This window comes from Triturus cristatus, chromosome 1_2 (genome assembly GCF_964204655.1).
Source record: "Triturus cristatus chromosome 1_2, aTriCri1.1, whole genome shotgun sequence".
Taxonomy (NCBI): Eukaryota; Metazoa; Chordata; class Amphibia; order Caudata; family Salamandridae; genus Triturus; species Triturus cristatus.
Window position 1 is genome coordinate 127,879,297 of NC_140580.1, and position 11,998 is coordinate 127,891,294.

Sequence of the window (11,998 nt, forward strand, 5' to 3'; positions counted from 1 at the left end):
AGGCAACCTGTCCGACCACGTCTTGATCTCGGAGGGCACTGCGAAACAGCTGCAGTGGTGGCTCACGAATCGCGATTGGGTCAGCGGCAGATCCCTCTCCCTTCCCCAACCGGAGCACGTGGTAGTGACGGATGCGTCCCTCCTGGGATGGGGGGGCCATATGGGAGAGGCGGAGATCAGAGAACTCTGGTCTCCGGCGGAGACTCGGCTCCATATCAATCTTTTGGAGCTGCGGGCGATCCGACTTGCACTGAAAGCCTTCGTTCCCTCTGTCCGGGGAAGTGTCGTGCAGGTGTTCACAGACAACACCACCGCCATGTGGTATTGCAACAAACAGGGTGGGGTGGGGTCGTGGACCCTTTGTCAGGAGGCCCTGCGCCTCTGGACATGGCTGGAACACCAGGGCATCACCCTAGTGGTTCAACATCTGGCGGGCTCTCTGAACGCCAGAGCGGACGAACTCAACCGCCGGTGCATGATGGATCACGAATGGCGTCTGAACTCGGACGTGGCGCAAGGTCTCTTTCTGCAGTGGGGAGAGCCTTGGTTAGATCTATTCACCACCAAAGAGAACGCGCAATGTCAGCAGTTCTGCGCGTTGGAGTTTCCAAGGCGGCACTCGCTCAGAGACGCCTTTCGTCGCGAGTGGAGTTGCGGTCTGTTGTATGCCTTTCCGCCTTTACCACTTCTGCCCAGAGTGCTGAAGAAGATCAGGCGCGACCGGGCCCAAGTCATCTTGGTGGCTCCGGATTGGGCACGAAGGTACTGGTATCCCGAGCTACTCAGTATGTCCATCGATCCCCCAATTCGACTGCCTCTTCAGGAGGATCTTCTGTCGCAGCAGCAGGGGACGGTCCTCCACCCGAACCTGTCCAGCCTCCACCTACATGCGTGGAGATTGAGCGGCGGCAGTTGATGCCATTTGACTTGCCTCCTGCAGTCTGTGATGTCATTCTGGCAGCCAGGCGTCCCTCTACAAAGACGGTATATGCCTGCCGGTGGAACAAATTTGTGGCATGGTGCACAGCAAAGGCTGTGGATCCCCTTTCTGCCCCTCTTTCTGAGGTTCTCCTCTTTCTTCTTTCTTTGGCCCAGCAGGGCTCTGCTCTGGGCACCTTGAAAGGTTATCTTGCTGCTATCTCTGCCTTCCATCGTCTTCCTGATCAGCCTTCTCTTTTCAAGTCCCCTGTTGTTTCACGCTTTCTCAAGGGCATTACTCATATGTACCCTCCTGTTCCTTTCGTAATGCCTCAGTGGGACTTGAACCTTGTTCTCACTTTTCTGATGTGCGCTCCCTTTGAGCCCCTTTATAACTGTCCTATCCGTCTTTTGACTTTGAAAACTGCTTTCTTGGTTGCAATCACCTCCGCTAGGCGGGTGGGTGAGCTCCAGGCTTTGTCATCCAAGCCTCCCTTCCTTTCCGTTCATGTCCTTCTTTCCTGCCTAAAGTCGTGACTCCCTTTCACATCGGGCAATCTGTCACGCTGCCCACCTTCTTTCCGCCTCCGCATCCTTTAAAAGATGAAGAGAGGCTCCACCGTCTGGACCCAAAACGTGCGCTATCCTTTTATTTGGACCGCACAAGACAGTTCCGGGTGGACGACCAACTTTTTGTTGGATACGTAAGGGCTAAGAAGGGTAAAGCTGTACACAAGCGGACCATCTCTCGGTTGGTCGTGTTGTGTATTAAGACCTGCTATTCTTTGGCGAAAAAGGTTCCTCCTGTTGGGCTACGGGCCCATTCTACTCGGGCCACAGCGGCCACGACTGCACTGGGACGGGGAGTCCCCTTGCAAGACATCTGTCAGGCGGCGACGTGGGCTTCGCTGCACACGTTTGCGAGACATTACTGCCTGGACAGCCAAGTCCGGAGGGATGGCCACTTTGGCCGTTCTGTTCTCCAGGACTTTCTGGTGTGAACTCGGTTCGCAGACCCACCACCGGGGTTGGTATTGCTGGGGCATCTATTCTAAGGTGAGGAATCTAACTAACGTGTTTCTTTCAGATGAACAAGTTACTTACCTTCGGTAATGATGTATCTGTAAGAAACATTAGTTAGTTAGATTCCTCACCGACCCACCCAGCCTCCCCGTTCTGCGAACCGACATCTAGGGTTAAGGTTCTCCCTTTCAGTGCCCTAGATTTTTTGGCACCAGTGTCGGTCTCTTGCATGGCTCAGCGTCCCTGGCGCGGAAAGTTATGTACAAGAACTGACGTCAGCGCGCGAGGGCGGCGTCTAAGTACTCCGACGTCATTCCGGCGCACGACGCCAATGACGGACGCGGAGCCGCAGACGACGCCTAGCGACGCGCAAGGGGTATTGCTACAAAAATCTTTCCGGATCCAGCCTGATGCCTGGGGATATTCTAAGGTGAGGAATCTAACTAACTAATGTTTCTTACAGATACATCGTTACCGAAGGTAAGTAACTTGTTCTTCTGTTGCCGTAACCCCCCCACTTTTTGCCAGACTACTGATGCACTTTCACTTGATGTGCCCTGGGTCCCTGACAATCAGGTTCCCAGGGCCTGTGTTCTTTCCTCAAAACTAACCCAATTGGCATCTCTGGCCACAGGTCAGCCCCTGGTAAATGGTACCACAGGTACCCAGGGCACTGTTACCAGGGAAGACCTCTAAGGGCTGCAGCACTTATTGTGCCACCCTTAGAGGCCCTGTACCTTCACACACACACTGCCTTTGCAGACTGCATGTTTTGGTGCAGAACAAAGTGAAGAGTCGACATGGCACACATTCCTGTGTGCCATGCCTACAACCCACTGCCCTGGCATAGATCAGTCACCCCTCTAGCTGGGTGCCCTATGCCAGTGGTGAGGGTACAGGTGCATGAGCCCTGTACCCCTACAGTGTCTAAGTCCATTCTTAGACATTTTAAGTGCAGTGCTGCCATTAAGAGTATATGGTGCTGGGAGCTTGTCATTACGAACTCCACAGCACCATAATGGCTACATTGAAAACTGGGAAGTTTGGTATCAAACTTCTCAGCACATTAAAGGCACACTGATGCGAGTGTGAAATTTAATGAAAAATGCACACCGAGGGCATCTTAGAGATGCCCTCTGAAAAACGACAAGCCTCTGGTGGGTTCCCTGACTGGTACACACCAGCCTGCCACCACGAGACATGTTTCTGGACCCCTAGGGTGGGAGCCTTCGCTCCCTGAGCCCAGAAACGAAGCCTTTCCTGGGCGGAGTTGTTCACACCTCCCCTAGGAAGAGCCATCTGCGGCAGGGGAGTTTCAAAGGCCTGGAAGCCTTTGTAATGCGACCCCCAGCCTCTCCTGCTATCAGGAGCAGGCCCCCTTCCTGTCTCCCCTCCTTTTCGGCGGGAAGACAGGCGGGAAAAACTAGCCAGCCCAGAAGGTGTGCCCACCTCTGCCAACTCCACCCCTCAGGTAGGGGGTGGCGAGGTGAAGTACCCTGCCCTCTTGCAGACGGCAGTCACTCCCCAATCTGGATTAGGGATTGTGCTCACTCCCCACGTGGGGTGAGCACACCAAGGGTGTAGTCGCCCTAAGGTCAGTAGCCCATTGGCTACTGACCCAGAGACCCCTTAAAACGCCCCGTAAATACTATATTTAGGGGGCAGCCCTGAACCAAGAAAGCAGATTTCCGCAACCTAAGAAGAAAAAGGACGAAAGAAGACGCCCAGCAGAGGAGACTGCAGAGAACAACTGACTTGGCCCCAGCCCTAACAACCAGGTTCCGGAGATCCTGCGCCCAAAAATTGTCTTGACCTGCAGCCAGCAACCTCCAGAACCCCTGGGAGGACTGACTGCCTTCAACAAAGACTGGATCTCCTGTGAACAGCAGCCCTGTTCAAAAGAAACTCTGAAAGCAGGCTCAGAGACTGCTGAGGACAAAGAAACCCGATGCCTGGAACTACCACTGCACCCGTTGCCTATGGCCCGATTTCGAGTGGCCCACTAGTTCCAGCGAGGTCCTCCAGCACTCCAGATTCCGAGTCCACCGTGGGTTGACCAATCCAGGACTTCCTGACGTCACCTGCAGCCTCTCCATGGAGACCCCCCACAACCGCGAGTGGCCTGTAAGGTGAAATCCGACCTCAAAAGACACCCCTGCATCCAGCCGCCCTGCGCCCTGGAGAAAAGAACCTGAGGTACACCTATGTCCCCGATCCCTCCAACTTACCTGCCCAGCTGTTAGTTCCTCTCAGAAGTCTTCCTGGACCGACCATGTAGCTAAAAAACAAAAATCCCCATTGAAAACAACAGGGCATCCGACCGCCCCAGCGCAGATGAGGGTGCACCTTTTGTGCTGGCTTGTTTTCCCCATTTGCCCTGAGCTAAAGTCCAGGAGCTTTGCTCCCACAGCCAAGTGGCCTGGTCGTCGGCGGCCACCAACCGGAGGCCCCCTATCCCCCATTGGATAAAATTGGGCCTCAACACTCTGCCGCCTTAGTGCTGCTGAGGGTGTAACGAGAGTGCATCACTGACCCGGGGGGACCCGTGAGTCTACCTCCAGAACCTCAACTCCCACTACCAAATACTTGCCTCAAAACCATAACACTATTTTCATCCATAGGCTAACATTGACTGTTTTTCTTGGAAAAGTTTCCAAGTGTGGAGTTTGAAAACCTAAAGAAATTCCTTAAAATTAAACTGTTTTAACAAAAACGATTTTACTTACTTGTTTGCAGGAAATGTCCCAGAGTAGTATCCAGGCATACTACTCTGAGTAAGAAATGTAATCCAAAAAGTAACTTACCTGGTATTTTACTGAAAATCCCATTCATGTCTATGTACTGTGTTTACAAATCATTGCAATTCTCTGAAACAATACTGTAAGTCAAATCAAAGTACATTTACTATTGCAATCCAAACTGTTTCCAAACTGCATTACTATTGTAAAGTATTTATTGCGTACCTGTGTGTGCAATGCTTGTTTGGTTCTAGAAAATAAAATAACTAAAAGAATATTCTTATACAAAGACAATTGGTCTGAAGTTCAGTATTTGAGTGTGTGAATTCATTTGCTGACTGTGTACAACAAATGTTTAACACTGTCCTCTGATACTGCCTTACTGCTCGACCACACTACCACAAATCGAGAGTAAGGTTCTATCTAACTTTACCTCTGCCTACTTTTGGGGGTCCACTGGACTGTGCACACACTATACCTCACTTTGGTATAGTATATACAGAACCAGCTTCCTACAGCCACCCATTGGAATCTGGGCTCATTCTACCAGAGGGAAGTCTTTCCGCTCTGCACATGCCAGAGGAATCCCAGTCGCTGATTTTGCCGTGTTATGACATTCGCGTCCCTCCAGAATATATGACGTTACAACGCATGCTTTTACAACTCAGTCTTTACATCGCAACTTTCTCCAACTGTTATCACATGGACTCTGAAGCAAGGAGGCATGGCCATTTGGCATTAGCTATGCTTCAGGATTCTCTTCCCTGACCACTCTGTCCTACCCACCTCATGTAAGGGGGTACTGCTTGTGAGAAAGTGGCTCTGTATATACTGTTCCCAAATAGGTACAGGGTGTACAGAGTTCACAGTCCCCAGAGGCTTGGCAGAGGCTAAAGTTAGATATAACCTTACTTTCTAAAGTGATAGCTTGGTCGAGCAGTAAGGCAGTATCAGAGGATAGTGTAAAGCATTTGTTGTACACACTCAGTCAGCAAATGGTCTCTCACACTCAAGAACTGAACTCTAGGCCAATGGTTTATATATAAAAAATATATGCTTGTTTTATTTTAGAACCAACAATTGGATTTAAAATATACTTTCTCAGAATGAGATGCTTTATATAAATACTTTTGCAATATGCAATTGACTTGTGTAAACAGTTACAAGTGGTTGCAATAGGCAACACTATTTTAAACACAATAATGCATTGAGTTCAATGGAAGTTTCATGTTATTTGCTACAGATTTGTTTTAGGATTACTTTTGGAATTCCAGGACTGGATCCTAGATTCAGTCCTGAGTCAGTACTTGGAATCAAGTGAGAAAAGTCGACTTAATTCCTGTGATGATTTTTAGACAATATTTAGCTATTTTAAAAGTTGACAGAAAATATTTCATAGAAAACAGTCAATGATTCCCTATGGCAGAAAATTCAAGTTACAGGTATAGTATGTTCTCGTTACTTTTGTAATCCAGTACTGGGTGCCTAGACTCAGTACTGGGACCTTTATCCAAAAGTAATTACGTTTTCAGATATTATACGATTTTTTAAGAATATTTAAAGATTGCAGAAATTGACTCTTAGAAGAAATTTCACAGAAAAATAGTCAATGATTTCCTATGGAAGAAAATTGGGTTACTGGTAAGTACAGTTGTAAGTAGTTTTCAGAGTCAGTGCTGGGCACCAAGATCCAGCACTGGGAGCTCACCTAAGAGCAGGTAAGTATTTTCGTTTTCGTTACTCGGCTGATTTTTGGTGAATATTTTTAGTTTTGAAAAGTCCACACTTAGAAGAAATTTCAGGAAAAAGCCAGTCAATGTTACCCTATGAAGAAAATTGAGTTATTGGTTTAAAGGTAAGTACTCGGCTGGTAGAGTTGAGGTTTTGGGCATAGACTCCAGGGTCCCCCAGGGTCAGGTAGGTACAGTTCGTTCACTCCCAGCGGCACTAGGGCGGCCGGGTGCAGAGAGAGTTAGGCCCAATGTTATCCTATGAGGGATGGGGGGCCTTGGTTGGTGGCTGCTGACTAGCAGGCCACGCGGCTGTGGGAGCTGGGCTCCTGGTCACTTACTCAGGGCAAGTGGGGAAGTAGATAGGTGTAGAGGTTGCACTGCCAGGGCCACTCGGGCGGCTGGGTGCAGAGTGCTTTTGAGCCTTCGGGCGCTCAATTGATTTCAATGGGAAATCTCCGGTTTAGAAAAAGACTGCAAGCTCGTGGACGAGGATTCTTCAGGTGCCACCACCACTTCGAGAGGTAAGTTGGGTAGTTGGAGGATAGGTAGGTACCCCGGGATTGGGCACATGGGGCCGCGGGACGCAGATTTGATAAAGTGAAGCTGTTATAACTACCAATGTCAGTTTACATCAACAAGACTTTGGCAGTGTGTAGGGTTGTCTGCCTAGAACACTACCTATTTCAAGCTATGTCGCATGTTGGAACTATGATAGTGGCACACATACAAGGCGTTCGCTTATGATGCGTTGGCACCATACATGACTCATGCAGCAAATGTCCTTTGCTCACTCGAAGCCCCTCGGAGACAGTGAGGCACAGTTCTGTTTTGCAAGACACAACAAGAAGCAGGGTCTGTCTCTGTCAAAATAGCTGCTATTGGGTACGTCTAGGGCAAAGTCGAAAGATGAGGACAAGTAGGGGGCAAAAAACAGGAAGCACAACCATAGCTCCTCGACATCCAGAGGCTTCCACTCCAGCAGTAGATTGCGCATTTGGTGGTCGTGACACATAACTCTAACCTCTGTCCACCTCTCATCCTATAACATCTTAGTAGAAGATGCTTCCTGCGCCATAATCTACTCTGCAGCAGCACGTTGTTTCAAGCACACCAAGCTGCAGTTAATGTTCGTTCCGCCTCCCTCTGGTGTGCCATTAACCCAATGAGGCCTCCAGGTCACTCTCTCTCCTATGGTGCTGACTGACTACAGTCGAAGTCATCCTACTCCGCTAACAGCTGTGCCAAGTGCTTGTGCGCCTATGTGAGCCTGTCGGATGTAGAGGTATTCAATTACCAAAACTATTGCTAAAGGTGATGAACTATATATTGTAGTTTAATACCCTCAATAATGGTAGTTGAAGTGGATGGAGGACATTTTGGGGTCAAAATCAACCATCATTCAAGGCCTCCAACATGTTCTGCATGATGAAAAGGGAGATCATTTGCTTCCATCTTGTTAAATTGATGCCTATATCTTGATTTGCAGAATGTCAGTAGCTTAGACACCGCTCTGAACTCTGCCCTGGATTAGTCTTTATGGTGTCTACTTTGCAGTTGTGTTTTAGAGTGCTGCACAAGTCCTTAAATTGCCGCTCCCCACTGACATGAAGGCTGACCTCTTAAACAAATATATATATATGTATGCATGCACTCTTTGTAGCACAAACCTAGCCAAAAGTCAGCTGAACATTGTACAGTGTCCAATATGAACATAAAGTCAACAAGTGATAGAGGTTGCTGGTTTGTCGATTGTCTATTCATTGTGATGTAGTGTTGTTTAAAGAGGTGCATCTTCTGCTCGTTCCTAAATTAATGCAGTGTTCAGGTAGTCAGGATGGATACAGGGATGCTGGTCCCGATCTTAGATATATAGATGTAAAAAGCCTGCTGTCTTTTTTTAGTTTTTTGCACTTCTTGGTTTTCAGTCTGATGGTGTTCTGGCCACAGGTACACCATGTGCCACCAGGGGAGTCAGTGAAGCTCTAGCAGGACAGGGCGCGTAAAATGCAATTACGGAGTGCTCCTGTAGGTGTTAACCACCATCCAGATTCAAAGGTATGAGGTTTGAACAGCAGTTCTGAAGTCTGGAAGAAATAGTTTCATTTTCATACACAAGTGAGCTGCTACCAGGCCATGTGTGTTTTTGCAGTGTGTTTCTTGAGGGTGATGTCAATGTCGAGGGTGAATCCAAGTGACTTGGCATGCGATTAAAATTGGGGTTCGAAACTGTCAAGGTTCAGGTTAGTGAGCCAAATTTATACTATTCATTACTCGTCGTTTTTGGCAAATAACTGAAATTCTCCCTTAGTTGAGCTTTAGGTAGGTGCTGGATATCCTGATCTGGATAAAGTGGAGGCAGTGTTGTAGGTGTTTGATGTCTGAAGCAGAGGCGACTTTCAAGTAGAGTGGGGCGTGACACAGCCCCCTGCAGCCTAAGCACTGCAGTGGGGACCTCCAATCATTCAGGGGCCCGCAACCATTTCAACGGTGCCCCATTCTGCCCAAGGCCAATGGATATTTGTGAGGTTTGGGATACTCTGGGGCCCATCCTTTTGCATTCACATTTTATGGGGGGCATCATTTTTACATTGCACCATTTATGTGGAGTTATGTATCATCAGCATATTGGTGAGCCTTGATGCTGTCATCTGCAAGTGGAACCCCAGGGTGCTCTAGATATAGGTTGAAGATCACTGGGGACCATATGGAACCCAGAGGGACTCTGGAAGTGATGGGCATATATTGGGACCTGGAGGTGGCCTGGTGAACATACTGATGCTGGGCAGAAAGAGCGGAGGAAAACCATTGAAAGAGATTGCCAGTGAATCCCTTGGAAGGTGGTGGACTGGTCGACTGTGTCAAAGGTAGCTGAGGGGTCTAACAACATCAGGAAGCTTCAACTGCTTAAGCTTGGGACCTCTAGTCTTAAATATTTGCCAGGCAGCCACATGGGTATCTTTCCATACTTTCACCAGGCACAACTACATTAATGCACAACTAAGCAGAGGATCATTTTGCCAGCTTGCTCCTGCAAGACTTCCTTGTGTAATGTCTGCTCCCCGAACAATTCTCATTGCAGGGAGCTTTGCTTTTGTATTGGCTCCGAATGTGAGGCATCTGTAGTTAGACGTATCCATCAGAAGGGTACTACCCTTCAATTACACTCTTTTCAGTGAATACTGACCACAGGTTCCTCACCAACTGCCCAGTTTTTCCTGTTATGTAGTGGACTTTTATGTTCTAATCAGGTCCCAAGTTAGATGGCTTGCACTGCCAATGAAAGATAATGTTCGAGGCATGTGAGCTGTAGATCACATGCTTTACATAGCCTGCCATCTAGAGTTGGGTCTGGATGTTTGCACTTTGTTTTTGTTCGAAGAAGTCTTTTCTAGTCACAAGGTAGGTGGTGACTCCTTTGGGTGATAGTGCTCATGGGCATCGACTCCATTGTTAGATTTTTTTTTTCCGCCTTTGGGTTCAGATGCGAATTGCTGCCCTCCGGTTCGGCACCGTTTATTGGGTTCACCAGGCATCAGTGTGCTTCGGTGGCTCCTTTATACAGCTGCATGTCGTCCCGTTTGGAGACAGGGCGAAGTCGCAGCAGAGGTCTGTGACCCAACCTGTGAACGTGCAGGAGCTATTGCAAAAGTTTTTAGATTGTCTAGCATCTGCGAAGATGTACAAGGTAAGGAATATGTGGTTAGAGTATCAATAAGATAGACCGTTAACAAAGGTAAGTAACTTATTCTTTTGTGTACTTCAAATTAAACAACGTGTTGACAGATATGGCTGCTAATTTCCAATAGAGCAGTCAAAATAATATTTCTGCAATAATTCTCAGGTTATTTGTTTTTCTCTTTAACTTTAGGTAGATTGGGTCCAGTGTGACGGCAGTTGCAACCAATGGTTTCATCAGGTCTGTGTTGGAGTTACCTCGGAAATGGCAGAAAAGGAAGATTATGTCTGCATTCGGTGCACAGCCAACAATATTATGAATCGAAAATAGAACTTATTTTGCAAAACATTCAGGACTTTAGTAATTGTTTCCTTCCCTCTTACCTGCTCACTCCTGACCTCCCACCCCTCCTTCTATCCCTTTGCAACAGCCACAGGACTAGGTTCTACTGCAAGACTGCAATTGGTGCTATTTCTACCCTCTCGGGAACATTTTTCAGAACTCTTTACGAAATACAGACTTTTTTGGACAATTTTGTATATTTTTCTTACAAGCAGTTTGTGGTGGTGTTGGCAGTAAAGGCGGGGTCTGTTATGCTGTTTCTCCAGCCAGGGTTTTCAGTGATTTGGAGTCTTTGATACATGCACCTTTTAATGTACAGAGTTACCACTCATACCTCAGCATGAGATTCACCAAGCCACTCCTCTCAAGTCGCTGGTGCTGGAAAGGGAAGAACAAAGCAGGTCCACAAATTCTATTAATTCCTCCCTGGAATTGCTGCTCTCCTTACAGCATCCTCAAAAACAAACCTGTTACCCTTTTTGTTTCTTCCCACACCACCCAATATCCCTCCCACACCTTTACCCTTTTTTTTTTTTTTGTAGACTAGTTTTATTTATCTGAGCAATAATCGGTATATCTGGTTTCAGTGGATGGAATTGAATTCTAAACGGCGTGTTGGTGCTTTTAGCATTGATTGGTATACAGAACGGAGATGTTTAGGGTTTAGTGTAACTGACAAATTTGTGGTGTAGCAGACAGGATATCTGTGAAGTTAAAACCACACCTGTACTTTGGCTTTCCCTTTTTAGGGGGTAGCTTGTATCAAATGTTGCAGTTTATATTGTGAAATAAACCCTTGGTTACCTTGTAAAATCAGCTTTGTTGTGTTCATTACCAAGTATTGCCTTGCATTCCTTTGTGTCCTTGTGTGAAATGCGGGGTGCTGACATGGGGTGTCTATAGTGTCTTGTTAATATGAATAGCAGGACCCTTCTGGTCCCTGATGGACTCCTTAGAAGAATGATGTTATTGTTTGGGTGTGTCTGGGTGTGGTTAATAAAGTTCATGATGCAGTGCGTACAGGTAGTTAAAGGTTGCACTGTGAAGAATAAGCACGTGCACTTTAGAGCTTCGTGTGTGGCGTGGTAATTTGCAAGCTATCAGGCTGGGGAGGACGCTACAACAACCGACGAATTAGCGGATCTGAAAACCAAAGCAACAAGAGTGCTTTCCCTGAGAGTTTGCCGAGGTGCATCAAACTGATCATGTGCGCCTCAGTCGTAGTGAAGCAGTCGAAGGTTGGCGTATGTGGAGCAAAGTGCCACTCCAGCCAGGGCAAGACTTTCGAAGAAGGCAAAGGCCCTACGGAAAGTTGTCACAGCCCGTAACATGCTGGTATGACTGAAACAGGTGCTGTGCCGCAACACAACAGAGGCAGCATACATACAGTACGACAGCTCTAAAGGCAGCAACAACCAGATACAGAGAAGCACAAACGTCTGCGAAAGCCAGATGTAGAGACGCGCACCAAAAGCAGAATCATCCAGGTGCCACGAAACGCTAATAGTGGTGAAAACCAGGTACGATGTAGAAGGTTGAGAGCGGTGACAACCATGTACAGGAGACCA

The 11,998-nt window shown here is 47.6% G+C and overlaps 1 pseudogene across 1 annotated transcript in view; it reads left to right on the top strand.

Annotated features, from left to right (window-relative positions):
- LOC146866942 (lysine-specific demethylase 5B-like) overlaps positions 1–11,239 on the top strand; it is a 492,309-nt pseudogene extending 481,070 nt beyond the window's left edge. Inside the window, exon 13 of the transcript XR_014966721.1 lies at positions 10,281–11,239. The product of XR_014966721.1 is annotated as a lysine-specific demethylase 5B-like (transcript). The remainder of the gene's footprint in view (positions 1–10,280) is intronic.
- The last annotated feature ends 759 nt before the right edge of the window (positions 11,240–11,998 follow it).